The sequence below is a fragment of the Colius striatus genome, chromosome 1 (genome assembly GCF_028858725.1).
Source record: "Colius striatus isolate bColStr4 chromosome 1, bColStr4.1.hap1, whole genome shotgun sequence".
Lineage (NCBI taxonomy): Eukaryota > Metazoa > Chordata > Aves > Coliiformes > Coliidae > Colius > Colius striatus.
In genome coordinates this window covers 41320553-41334256 of record NC_084759.1, presented here as the reverse complement: position 1 = coordinate 41334256, position 13704 = coordinate 41320553, and positions in this window count along the sequence as shown.

Sequence of the window (13704 nt, the reverse complement as noted above, 5' to 3'; positions counted from 1 at the left end):
ACACACACCAATGGAAGCTAAGACAGAGCAAATGTAACACTATACTATTTCTCACAAAGATGCTTTCTTCATCCAGCACTAGGGGTTATGAAAGTAACTGAAAGTAACACAATTGATGGCCAGTGGTTCCTACCCAAATGGGAAAAAATGTGAAAGATGTATGGAGTCAAGCACAGTTTTCACGGGTAAATATTTTTCTCTGGTCTTATTCTGATGAGCTTCCAAAGTCCCTTGCTGAGTTGCTTCATATTTTCCGACAAACAAACTATAACCAGTCAGGGTCATACAAAATTACAGCTTCATGATTCAGCTCTGCCAAAGTTATGAGCAGCTGAAAATGGTGTTATATTTATGGAAAAATGCTAACCATCTTTAATTCCAAGTGGCACTACTTTTGCTACCAGTGAAGCAATTCTTCAGCTACCTTTGCACTGAAAAGCATTTACAATTTTCATTCCTTGTCATTAGCCAGAAAATAATTTATCTTTTGAGTAAAGGATCATATTAGACTGAATTTTATGGTTTAGAAGATTAAATGTACTTTTTTCTTGTGTTATTATCTCTTTTAGAGTTCCAAAATAGTATTAAGTAATGGATTTTTTCCAAATATTGTGGTAAACCTACTTAGTCAAACCTGAGTACTCCTTGGGAGGTAAAAAGCAAACTAACCACTGTTCCTAAAAGCTACAAAATTGTTTACTTTTATTACCCTTGTAGAAAAAAGGCCCCAAAGCCTCAGAGCTATGATTCTCCAAATCACTGCTTTCTAAGCTTGACTGATTGATTTAAAAGCTTGCAAGAGATTTATAATGATTCACTGTGTAAGGCACAGAATTTATATTTAAGTCAAAAGACTGCTTTTAAATGACAGAAAACTTTAGACCTAACATTGGGCTCAGCAGGTGATCCACTATTTGCTCAGAATTAAAATGGCAGCGTTTCGCTAGCACAAGTGTTTGAAGTGGAGTTTTGAAGCCCACGCACAATGCATTTTATCTAAGATTATTGCAGAAAGCATTGAAATCTATGCCAGAATTTTCAAAGCCCCTCTCTCTGTGTTTAATGTGGTAGGTATGCAAATAGCTGGATGATCAGTATTTTTCCACAGGTATTCTCAAAGATAATTTTAAGCACCTGCCTTTTGAGAGTCTGTACAGATGACCAGAATTTGAAACAAAATTAATTACTCCAGTAGTTTTGTGTTGATCTGGGAGCAGAATTAGTTTCACAGGCTGGTTGACTATTAGGTAAAGAAACAAAAGGAGACTCTTCTATATGGTGGATGTGGGAAACGATGTACACCTTAGTACTCATGAGTTAGTGAAAACATAAAAGTGAATCGAAGAGGAAGGAATGAATGAAGAGAGAAGTCCTGTAAGGCAGAGCTCAAGTGTAAAATAATGTATTTATTTTGTATAATGAGAATTTTACCCTGGAGTGTAAAATAATGATAATGGCTTTGAATCAGTTTGCAAAATTAATGGAAATCAGCAGAAATGCCACATGCTTATGTGATTAAAACCTAGCTTTAAAAAAAAAATATTTTACATTCATCTGACCATGGCAAATGACCTATGACCACAAGGAGGTACAAAGAAAGCTGTCCAGAACATATTTCAAGAACGTATTTCAGCACCTTCCCTGGTTTCTATTTCCTGCATGGTGTGTGTTTGGGAGATATATAGATGAGCATAGTGCTTTGCAGATATGTGGATAAGTACCTTCAGGAGGCTTAGGAGGGAAGTTATTGTTTCATCTCTTCCAAGGCTGGATTGAGGACATAGTAACTGACCTCAACTGTCCCATAAGGTGACACCAGTTAGACAAGATAGCAAATTTGCTGAGGTCCCTAGTTTCTAGCCACAAGGAATAGCAAACTTAGTGGGAATACGTTATTGAAAAGACTTCTCCCATTTGATAGAGCTTTATAGGTGAAGGTAATGTGCTGGGAAGCCTTCATTTGAGGAGCTTCAGGTCTGCATCTCAGATGTCTCCCATCTTGATCAGGAAATATTTGACATCAATATTCAGTTCAAATAGGAGCTGCCAGTAGTAAACCCTATTGTTTGTCCATCTGCCCCTACTTTTATATTCATGAAAGTGAATATTGGCATCACTGCCAGCCTGTCATGAAATGACACCTTAAACTACACCGCTATAATAAATCTGGCACTAAACACCCAAAAGCTTTTCCTTATTATTTCTACAACATATTCTGCCTATTCTTCCCCTTCATTACTCTGCAGGCAGAGCTTACCCCTGAAGTCACAGTGTCTTCAGTTCTGGGTCAAGTGAGTTGCTTCCAGAACCTCATCAGAGCCATTTGTGTTATTTCTTTACCCAAGTTATCTCTAAGTGAGGTAGCAATTGTTGTCCAGGAATTGTAAGTGCAGGATGGAAAGTTAAGCCATAGACTCATTTTGAAAGAAGATTTAAATGTTTTCAGTAAACATTTTGACGAAAGTAGTATGATTTGTGAATAAGTAGTTAATGATGTATTTTACAGCTAGCAAAAGTCTAGGGATTTGGGCTTCACAAGATTCACTGCTCTATGTGGTGTACTACTTCTTCCACTTAGATGACTCTCTGTACAGAGGAACGTTTTTTAGACTGTTCTAAGAACAACAATAACAACAAAAAGATTCCCTGTAATATCAATCCCTTCACAACACACCACACATGCTTGGGAGTGATGATACAGATATAGAGAAATATGCTCCACCCAAAAGTAAGTCTCTTAGTAGTTGTGACAAATAGAGAACTACTGTTTTATTGTTTTGTATATAAAAGTTGTACTTATTTTCCTGACCCCAAAATTGAGTATAAGTGTCTTGCTTTTAGTTTAATTTATGGTGTAAGCTTATTGCAGGACAATGAGTCAGATTGACTCTCTGTAAATTAACAGTAGCTACTCACTGACATATTTGCTCAGGTAATCCCTGGTCCAGTGCCTTCTTAAGGTACAGAAGATGAACTTGGTATCTTATATTAGCTTTTGGCCCAATATAGCCATCCACCCTCACATCCTTGCTTTAAATGATGAAGAATAAAAGCTATCTGCGGCCTTCCAGCTGAAGTTTGCAGCAAATAGTATAATAATCACCTGGGCTGCAGCAAGGCAACAGGTGTCTGTAGCTTAAGAGGTACAGAATGACATGCTATAAACGGCCTTGAAGAGGAAGGGGCAGATTATGATTCTCTGTACATCACGAAAAGCAAGTCTTTAAATCAGAATGTGCAAACAAATTGGCAACAACAAGAAACAGAATTCTGGACCAAGACAAGGGTTGAGGTCCTCAACTGGATCAAGCCATGAGCAGGGAAAGGGGCACTCTTGTGGTCTTGTATCTAACTCTCGGTAGATGGCAAAACCCTACCCATGGCCATCTACCTATTCTTGACTATTCTTCGCACATTTAATATTTTATAGATTTTTTTTCAACTGTTCTTTTCTGTAGCCCAGCCCTTTAAATATCATAGAAAGATTTTAGTCTTTATGGCCATTTTGTGAGTTGGTGTCACTGGTATCTCCTTTTCATTTGTGTTATCTTCCAACTTGTAAGTAACTGATATATGTTTAGTTCTAAGCTTGCCTTATTCTGAGAATCTGGTGTAACAGCACAGACTATTAATCTCCCTACAAATTGTCTGCAATATCTTTTTCTTTAGAAGGCAGATTTTAGTCCTTTTATCCCTCTTTAACCCAGGGAGTAATATTTTGTATTTAAAACTTGAAAGCTGAAAAATGAAAGTCTAGATCAAAATACTTCTGGAAAATCTGAAGAGAGCAAGAATATTTTTTTTTCGTAAATTCAGGAGTTTTGTATTTTCTAAAATGTTTATGAAATGTCTGATGCCTGTCCCTCTGCACCCCAAAAAAGAATTTGATGTTAAGACTCATTTATTTAGAAGCAAGCCAAACCACTGTGAAAAAATATCTGTATTATCTGTTTCTTGTTGATGGTTTTTCCTTTTTCTTGTTTAATGTTGTATGTCTGATAGGAAGACATATGAAAAAACAATAATTCAGGACATGTTAAAATTTCAATCCTTTTGCCTTTTTTTGTTTGTTTGTTTTGTTTTCTTAATTTCTAAAATATTTGAGAGAGGAAGCCAGTCTTCTTAGGTATCTGACGTAATTCTCCTGTAGTTGCAACTCAATCCTCACAGTTTTTGAACACCATGGCAATGCAAACAATACGAACCATTTTTTTAACTACGATTCTAGATTCAGGTCACAAATGATTTGCATTATAGCTGTTAGCATAGGCTAGATTTACAGCAAACACATTAGAATAATTAGCATTATTCTTAAATATGAGTCAGTGTAATTGAAAGTGACAGATACTAAGTTGATGAAGGTAATAAAAAAGCCTTAATCTAGTTGAGAGTAGTTGAGCAATAAAAAAAATATACCTTAGAAGAGAGCAAATGTTTCATGCCAGTGAGTCTGCAGAGAGAGCGTGTCCTGGGTGTATTCAGTTGGGGCAGACACTGCCACTCCTGCTCCTGCCCAGGTTAAGTCCAGGCTCCCTCTGAGCTGACCTGGCCTTTCTATATTTTCAGATCCTCAGGAAAAATGATGGCACAGAGCTGTTCAAAAGGCTCTATGTTACAGTGTCTTGGATCAATACCTGTTTTCAGTGAGCTTTGAGGCACACTGTGAGCTACAGGGCAAGGGAGGGAATAAAGCTGAGTTGTCACTTACTTGAGGACAGGGAGATCTGTGATAGATGGCATCTGGTTTATGCGTTTGCTTCCTAGTTTTTCATCAATGTATGTCACTTTCTTTTTAAAAACATAGCCAAGAGAGGCAGCAAAAAAGAAAGAACCTCTTTCCTTTATTTTGGCAGACCTGGGAGTGCTGATTGACAGCTGGCTGAACATGAGCCATCAGTGTGCCCAGGTGGCCAAGAAGGTCAATAGCATCCTGGCCTGTATCAGGAATAGTGTTGTCAGCAAGACTAAGGAGGTGATCATTCCCTATACTCAGCTTTGATGAGGTCACATCTCGAATACTGTGTCCAGTTTTGGGCCCCTCTCTACAAGAAGGACATTGAGGTGCTGGAGAGGATCCAGAGGCAGGCTACCAAGCTAGTGAAGGATTTGGAGCATGTCTCCTGTGAGGAACTGTGAGGACTGAAGGATCAGGGGCTGTTTAGCTTGGAGAAAAGAAGGCTGAGGGAAGACCTTATTGCTCTCTACAACTACCTGAAAGGAAGTTGTAGCGAAGCAGGGGTCAGTCTGTTCTCCTTAGTAACAAGCAAAAGAACAAGAGGAAATGGCCTCAAGTTGTTCCAGGGGAGGTTCAGGCTGGATATGAGGAGGAATTTCTGTACTGAAAGTGCTGTCAGGCCTTGGAACAGCCTGCCCAGGGAGATGGTGGAGTCACCATCCCTGGAAGTGTTTAAGAGAAGGTTGGGTCTTGCACTTAGGGAAATGGTCTAGTGGTTGATAGGGCTGGGAAAAAGGCTGGACTCGATGATCTCAAAGGTCTCTTCCAGATGAAATGATTCTATAATTTTATGCGTGGGAGTCATACGAAGCTGTGTAAAGAACGTGGAGAGCTTGGCCCATCCCCGGGAGCAAGATGTAGGAAAACTTTCCTGGGTGCTGTTGTGAGAGGACAGGGAATGAGAGTCATCATGGGGAAGGAGCCTGTGGGGTGCTGGGGATGACCAGTACCCATAGAGAGAGGGAAGCCAACACACAGAGCATGGAAGTGGGGAACCTCCATCAGACTTCTTCCAAGGACCTGGGAAGACACACAGAGCTTGTTGCAACAGAAGAGCTGTTGGACAAAGTACAAACCTGGAGAAAATAATGCAAACTGCCAGTGGTCGAAGAGAAGAGAGGCTTATCAACATTTTCATTTGTTCTCTCTCATTTTCAGTGATTTTATTTAAAAAAACACAAACAGTAGAGCCTGGGTTTTTTAAAAACCTTTTTTTTTCCCCCCACATTGGAAGAAAAGAGCATACAAAGGTACATCTGAAAGTATCTGGCTGAGTTGGGGGTCTGTTGCAGGGCTGCATTAAGAGGGTCAGACATCTCTTACATGATGGTTTGTCAGGATCTTTTTTTTCTTTAACAACAGACTTTTATTTATATGAATGTTTATGTGTAGCCTTGCTGCACAGTAGCTTCACATAGAGTGCAAGGACAGCATTTTGGCTCCATAAATAGCATTCTATGTAAAACTATAATGTCCCTGCATCATCCTATTGTCCTGTCTACATTGTCTTTTCTTACTGCAGGGGCCTCCTTTCCCAAAGCCAGCAGTGTATTCGCACTGCCACCTGGAGAGGTGCAATACAAACAAGATTTTGAGTTCATTCATCCCACATAAAGCATGAGTAGGAACAGGTGACAGCCACATCTTAATCTTAGCATGAAAAAATAAGGCAGAGTCCAGACTTGCTTTTTGCCTGGGGGTTGTTTTGCTTTAACTTAAGTAACAACAAACATGAAGAATGTGCCAGTGTTTTTGCTTCTGGACTATGCTGAGGCTTTATCTCTTTGTTCTTTCTAGATTTCCATTGCTCAAAAAAATACCCAAATGCCTTGGTATCTGTCTGTTGTAATGATTGATCTAACACAACTGAACAGCTCAAGATCTGAATGCCTGATAGCAAGAATTGCTGTGGGAGCCTTTCATATCTGTGTACATATTAGAGATTGATACTGTGTGGTGTGAGCTGAGAACTAGTGCAGCTGTAAGTAAATGGGCCCATGGAGACTGCTTGGGCTTATCTTGCCCATGCAGAGGTTTGAGCACTTGGAGCAGATGAGAACTGGGGAGTCTGAGAACTGCTTACTCTGTATCATCAAACACAGAACAGAAATCACTCCCACTTCTGCTATGATGTTTCACATGCACCTAAAAAGTCTGGGAAGAGCTCTATTAACTGTAGCTAAGTTTCATCGGTAAGGAGGAGTAGTTATACACCAATGTACATGAAAGAGTGTGGAGACAACCAAATCATTGTAATTATAAGGATAGGTTATGGCTAAGGTGTCTGAGAACTGGGACAGGCTGCCCGGAGAGATTGTGGAATCTCCTTCTTCAGAGATTTTCAAAACCTGCCTGGATGCGTTCCTGTGTGACCTGATCTAGGTGAACCAGGTTTAGCGGGGAGATTTGACTAGATAGTCTCTAGAAGTCCCTTCCAGCCCTTATCATTCTGTGACAGAGTACTGCTAACAGCTTAGAAACCCAGTCTGTGGGATTCCAACAGTTAATGAACAACACAGACGTGAGCTGTGGGTCTGTGAAAGGTATGATTTTAAGACCTGTTTCAATGTAGTTTCAACAGTATAGAAAATAAAAGTTGGTGAATTTTGAAGGCAAAATTTAATCTTGAAATCTGGTTCTTTTTTGCTGCATGATGTCACCATAACCCCTAGGTGGTATTCAAACTTTATAAATCATATTTGTCTGTTATTTATTCTATTTGTCATGCATTTGATGTGTAGTGCAATTTTCAGAGATTAAAATGATATATCCCTAATTCTTGGATACTCTTTGATCATGTTTATTCCTTTACTCCTTTAAACATCACTGAATAATTGTATATGCATTCACTGGCTGACAAGTACATTCCCTGTTTGATGGGCTAATTATGGAGAGACTCTAGTGTCTTCATAGTTAAGTTTGTAACTAGCTTTGAGCTGTAAGGCCAGTTTTGATCTCTCTTCTAACTATACTAAATCCATGTAATAGAAACTCCAGATGTATGGTACAGTTGGAGAAAATGTTGTGAAGTTTTGGGGTTAACTGTATGTTGCATCAGACATAATTTAATATTTCACCGTTAGAAAATTATTTTCTGCTTTGTTAACCCCTCAGAAATGTTAGTCATCTCTGTGCTGACAAAGTATGTAATGTTAATTTCAATACTACTGGTTATGTTTTGCCCAATTCTGAACGTATTTGGAAAGGCCTGTTAATATACATCAATTTCAGCATTTCATTGGTAATTTTTTGAGGATCTTGTATAAATTTCTGCCAGACCGCAAAGCAAGTACTCAAATCCCACAGGATGTGTTATTCTGAACATCTCTGACTTTGTATGGAGTTATACCTCATAGTTCTGTGGAACAAAAAAGCTAGACAAATCTTCTAGAAATGAGTTCAGAATAGCAGTGTCACAGAAAAACCGTCAATATTCCCTGAAACTTTTGTTGTTAAGGTGCAGATGTGTGAGCAGAGCCAGCCCTGAGTATGTATCTGGTAAGAGATGTGTTATTTGGCTAAACGAGGATGCTGTGTCTGTATTTAACAGCTGTTAATCTCCCTGGAGCAAAACCAGCTAATGCTGCTGGCAAAGTTGGATCTTGCCTGGGAATAATAACTTCTAATGTGGTATATAGTAACAGCCATACTTCCTCTGATCCATCACAAGGGACTCTGTTGGGACAGGAGACACAGCGAGACATGAACCATTTAAGGTGAAGAAGCATATTTCCTATTCTGATATATACATATATATACTCTTAAGATTCACCTGATGGTGTCCTACCAGGTTGCAGAGCCCTTAGGGCCCTTCCAACCTCCTCACACAGCAGAGATGCCCAAGGTTGCAGGAAGCTCATTTAAATACCAACAAAACCAGACCTGCTGGATGCTGAGTAGAAGTCAAAAAATAACCCCAAACGACACAGAGCAGTTTTCTGGTATGGGAAAAATCCTTCCCATTCCTCACACCTGGCAATCAGCCTTTCCATCTGCAACATAAGAAAGTCAGCAATTAGATGCAGGCAGAAGCTGAAGCAGGCAAACCTTCTGAGGACAGGGGCTCCTGTCAGGAAACTCACTGAAGGGAAACCAGTAACTGGCCCAATTACAGGGTAAAGCTGTTTCTGGGAACTTTTATCTCAGCCTAACATTGTAATTCTGGTGTTGTGTGAGGGTCTGCTTCCACTTGAAATCTGTGTTCCTCTGTTAACTGGTGGAGGGATCATCTTTACTTTGTGCTAATATACCTATGTAATTTAACTATAGATACAGTTATGCACACACGTATGGTAAAGGATATGTATGTTTATATATATATATCAGGAGGCTATGCATACACACACACACACACACATATATATTAAAAAGTTCTATACTGGGGTAATATCTTTTCATTCTGTAAGGAGTGAAGCTGTGCTGGCATACACACGCACATAGGTATATATTCTGATTGTATTCATGCTAGGGTTGGGGCTATGCTAGAAATTTTGTCTTGTATTTTATGCTGAACAGAATGTGATTTTCATTTTCACGGTACTTATGTTTTGACAGAAACTGAAGTGTAGAGGCAGTGAGAGTAAAAAAAGGAAATAAAAAAACCCCAGAACAACTGCTTTCACTACTAGAGCTCCTGTTCGAAGAGCTGGCTCAAGAAATTTTACTAAGCAAAGCACTCTTTTGTCAGCATAAGCTCTATTTATACTGGAAAGGCTTAGTGAAATGAAACAACAAACCATACATGATCTGGAAACCTCACCAGGGGTTGCACCACTTCTGTTAGTGTAGCTTTTCTGGGCAAAGAAAACCCCAGTGTGGTATTCTTTCATGCCTCTGAAGAGGAAGTTTTAATGTAAAGGAGGTATGTATGAGTATGTTTGGCACTGAATAAACACCTTAATAATCCTTAATATAACTTTCTTCATTCTTTTAACCATTTTTGTGTCAATTGTGTAGTTTATTCCACAAACCTTCTAGCTGCTTTCTGCTATCCGATTTGCAAACCTCACTGTTCTTTTTCCAAGAGAGAAAATACAAAAAAAAAATTGGAATTTCAGTTTTCCAAGTTGCAATGTCATTCTGACACAATATTCATTAATACAGAATGTGGTGGTGTGGTAAGAGCTATTAATTAAATTTCTTTCTTATGGTCTTTTTTTCTTTTCATAGAGAAGCTCAGTCTGTTTCATCTTTTGAAAACCTAATAAGTATTTTGAACAGGTTGGAACTATAAATCTAGTATTGCTAAATCCTACAGAAAAAAAATTGCTTATGAAATATATTGATTACAACTAATAATGATTTTTCGCCCCTCTCTTCACTGGAAGCAAATAAATAACTATTGGAAGCACAATGGAATTGTCATATCTAGAGCTTTTGCTTTAGTATGTTTCAGAAGCCTGTGAATACCCTCAGCAATAAGCCTTATTTTTCAGCATGATAAAGTTCATTGTCTGTGCTTCTAAGTTCTTACTGAATTTGACGGTGAATGCGAGTGATTAACAATTACATGTCCTCAGAATTCCTGATTTGTTTCCTGTGTCAGGACTGCAAGTCTATTAAGAAGCGATTAGGGAGGATCTCCTTCAAGTCTCCTTCACATCAGGATTCTCCCTTTTTTTTGGTTCAGTTAACTTGAGGTGGGAGTTGCCTGTGATATTTTCTACATTTCACCTTCTGAGGTTATGGGCACTATTCATATGCCAGATCTCCCTCTGAGATGAATAAGTACGACTTTTATGAATTTTTCTTCACTTGTAGAATTTAATTTACATGGATAATTAGAGAGGGTTGTGTTAAAATTCCTATTTAAAGAGGTAGCATCCTTTTGTTAGCCTATTGTCTGACTTTGAAACCCAATTGTTCTAAAAAGGATCTGGGCTCTTCCCCATAGAGATTTTCTTCTTTGTAGTTTCTCCTTGATCTAAACCAGCCTGTTGTAAAGGAGATTTTGGGATGAGGTTTGTCAAGGAACTGTTATCTAGAGAACCAAAGGGACTTTCTGTTTTCCCTTGGAAATGTTTACTGACTTGTTTTTCTTCTGTGGCGGGGATTTGTTATCAGATTTATGACAATGTTGTTTAATTCATACATCAAAATAAATAAATGAAGCGCTTAACTTCATTTAGTTCTTTGCGCTGTTTCCTGTGCTGTTTGGGCTTTAATGAGCCCAGCTGCTCCGTAGAGTTGCTGAGGGTGGAAGTTGGCCTGGGAGGGGAAGGAACAGCGTCTCTTTGAAGTACTGTCATGGCATGATCCCTACAGCAAGACTTCGAAGGGGAAATTCCTGTTTCCCTTCTTACTTACTTCTGTGGGTTTGATGACAGCAGTTAAATTAGGGAGTTGCTCTGAGGCTTTCAGATTCGAGAAGACCATTTGATGCCAAGCTTCAAATGGGAACTGTGAGAAGACAGAAAAGGAAAGAAAACAGAAAGAAGTGGAGAAGAGAGAAGAGAAAAGAAAAAAAAATAAAGGAAGGACCAAGATGTTCACAACAGTATTTTATCCACACCTATCCGGAACAACACCCACCCACACTCTCTGTGCCCACCCAACACTCAGTGCTGGAGCTGGGAATGCCAACATTACCTGTATTTATCAAAATATGTTTTTTCTAACAACGCTGAAAGCAGTCCCAGATCTTATACTGCAAGAGAGAAGGCGTTATGGCTTTAGTTGTGTTAGGTAGGGGAAAAGGAAAGCCACTCCTCATGGTAAATGGGGTCTAACTGACCTTCAGAGGGCTACACAGTGTTTCATAGGTGTTCTAGAGTCAGATGTTAATTCCAATTAAATTCAGTTACAGTAGTTCTCTTTGTCTCCCTCCAGTAATATATTTGCTGAAAAATGATCATCAAAGTAATTCATAGTCTTATATTTGCTAATTGCAATTAAGAACCTTCTGTGTTTATATCTACATATGTGTTTGACGAAAACAATATAACAGAGGCAGACACTGAATCACTCCCCTCTGCCCTCCACCCCTTCAAATTTGGAAATAACCTGTGAGACCCTGGCATCCATCGCTACTCAACAGATGGCCAAAAATTTGGTCCTCATGAAGACTGCCTTCAGAGAATCTCCTTCCCTACATATCCTATGCATTGATTTTAGGGTGACTTAACCTCTGAATGTGCTTTTCCTTCTTATAGTTCTTTAATGAGAAAATGCTGGATGGCTACTTCAGATGATAAATTTAATTTTTAAGTAATGATGAATCAGCTGTTCTCAGTAAAGTACTATCAGAAAGTTTCTTCCTATGTCTCAGAACAGAAAAACTGTCCCACTGTTGTGGAGGAAATGAAAGAAAGCAGAGAACCAGATAGTAGTGGTAATGTTCTGTGACTGCTGAGGAATCTCAGTTGGATTTATCTACTTCTTCCTGAAGATAGTCATCTTATCATAGAATCACAGAATTGTAGAGGCTGGAAGGAACATTTAGAGATCATCTAGTCCAACCGCACTGCAGAAGCTGGTTCACCTAGATCAGGCCGCATGTCCAAGTGGGTCTTGAAGACCTCCAAGGAAAGAGACTCCACAACCTCCCTGAGCAGCCTGTGCCACTGCTCCCTCACCCTCACAGTGAAATAGTTTTTTTCTTATGTTTAAATCGAACATTTTATGTTCCATTCTGATCCCATTACCCCTTGTCCTGTTGATAGCTACAATAGAAAAAAGGGATGTCCCAACCTCCTGACACCCATCATTTAGATATTATAAATATTAATAAGATTCCCCCCTCAATCTCCTCTTCTTTAGACTAAACAGCCCCAGGAGGCAACTGTTAAGCTTTAAAACTTTTAAAAGCTTTGGGCTTTAAAATTTAAGTTTTTAATGAATGCTAAAATTCTACCACAGCTAGAGCAGAGAGTACTTGTTCTTCAAAATATATTCTGTACTTGGACTGTATGCCTCATTTAAATATTTAGGGCTAAACCAATCATTTTATTTAAGAACTTGTTATTGACTTTTTTTTTTTCTCTTTGTTTCAGGGAGAAATGAGTTTATTCATACCTTTCTGTATCAAGTTTTACAGCTAACCTTCTAGGAGCATGCACACAGTTAAATTGTCTCTGTCCCTGATGTTTGGAGAATCTTAGACCTCTGATGGATCTCATTCTCTTTCTTGGATGCATTATAGCTTTGATTGCACTTTAGGTTTACAATTTAATACACGGGGAAGAAAACTGTTCTGTGGTCTGCTGGATGTTGTAGTTTTGGAGCAGATGCTCAGCAAATCTCCTTGAACTCAAAGTCTGCTGGCCACAACTGTAGCTTAAATAGCAGTGTTTAATGGTGTCCTGAAAATTTTGTGCCTGCTTGTATTCTATAAAATTGGCTATTGGAGCAGCACTGCCTATTCTTTGTTCTTTCTTACCACTGTAATTGTCACACAAGCCCTTGGAGGGCTTGGTTACATAGCCAAGATGGTTAAATGATGTAAGATAATTTACATCATTTCAAATAAAACATACTTCTTATGTGCTTGTCTTTGTAAAGCTACCAGATCTAAAATACTCTTTTTATCTGAAACTTTTTTTTGTTAAATTTGTTCATCAGTAAAGTTGGAGTGTTTTAAAAAAAGGGCAACTGCATTACAGATATCAAATTGCTCCCACTGGAATATTGTTTTCTGATCCTTTTAAGGGACTTCTGTCTTCTAATGGAAATACCTAGAGGCATTCTGAAAGCTCAAAGGAGGGAACAGAAGCTCTTTTCCTTTGATTATTACACATCTGTAGTATCAAAAATTACTCAGATCTTTCTTTATTCATCTAAGTTTGCCCAAGAATCATTGAAGATACCTTAAATATGTTCTTTGACCTGAATTACAGGACAGATAATGCTCTGAAATGCAATATGCTTCACAATTCAGTAACCAGGTACTATCAATTTACATAATTGGTTTTATTATATATGAGTGTACAAGTCTCTATCCCTTTTTTTTTTTTACCTCTAATTCTGTTATA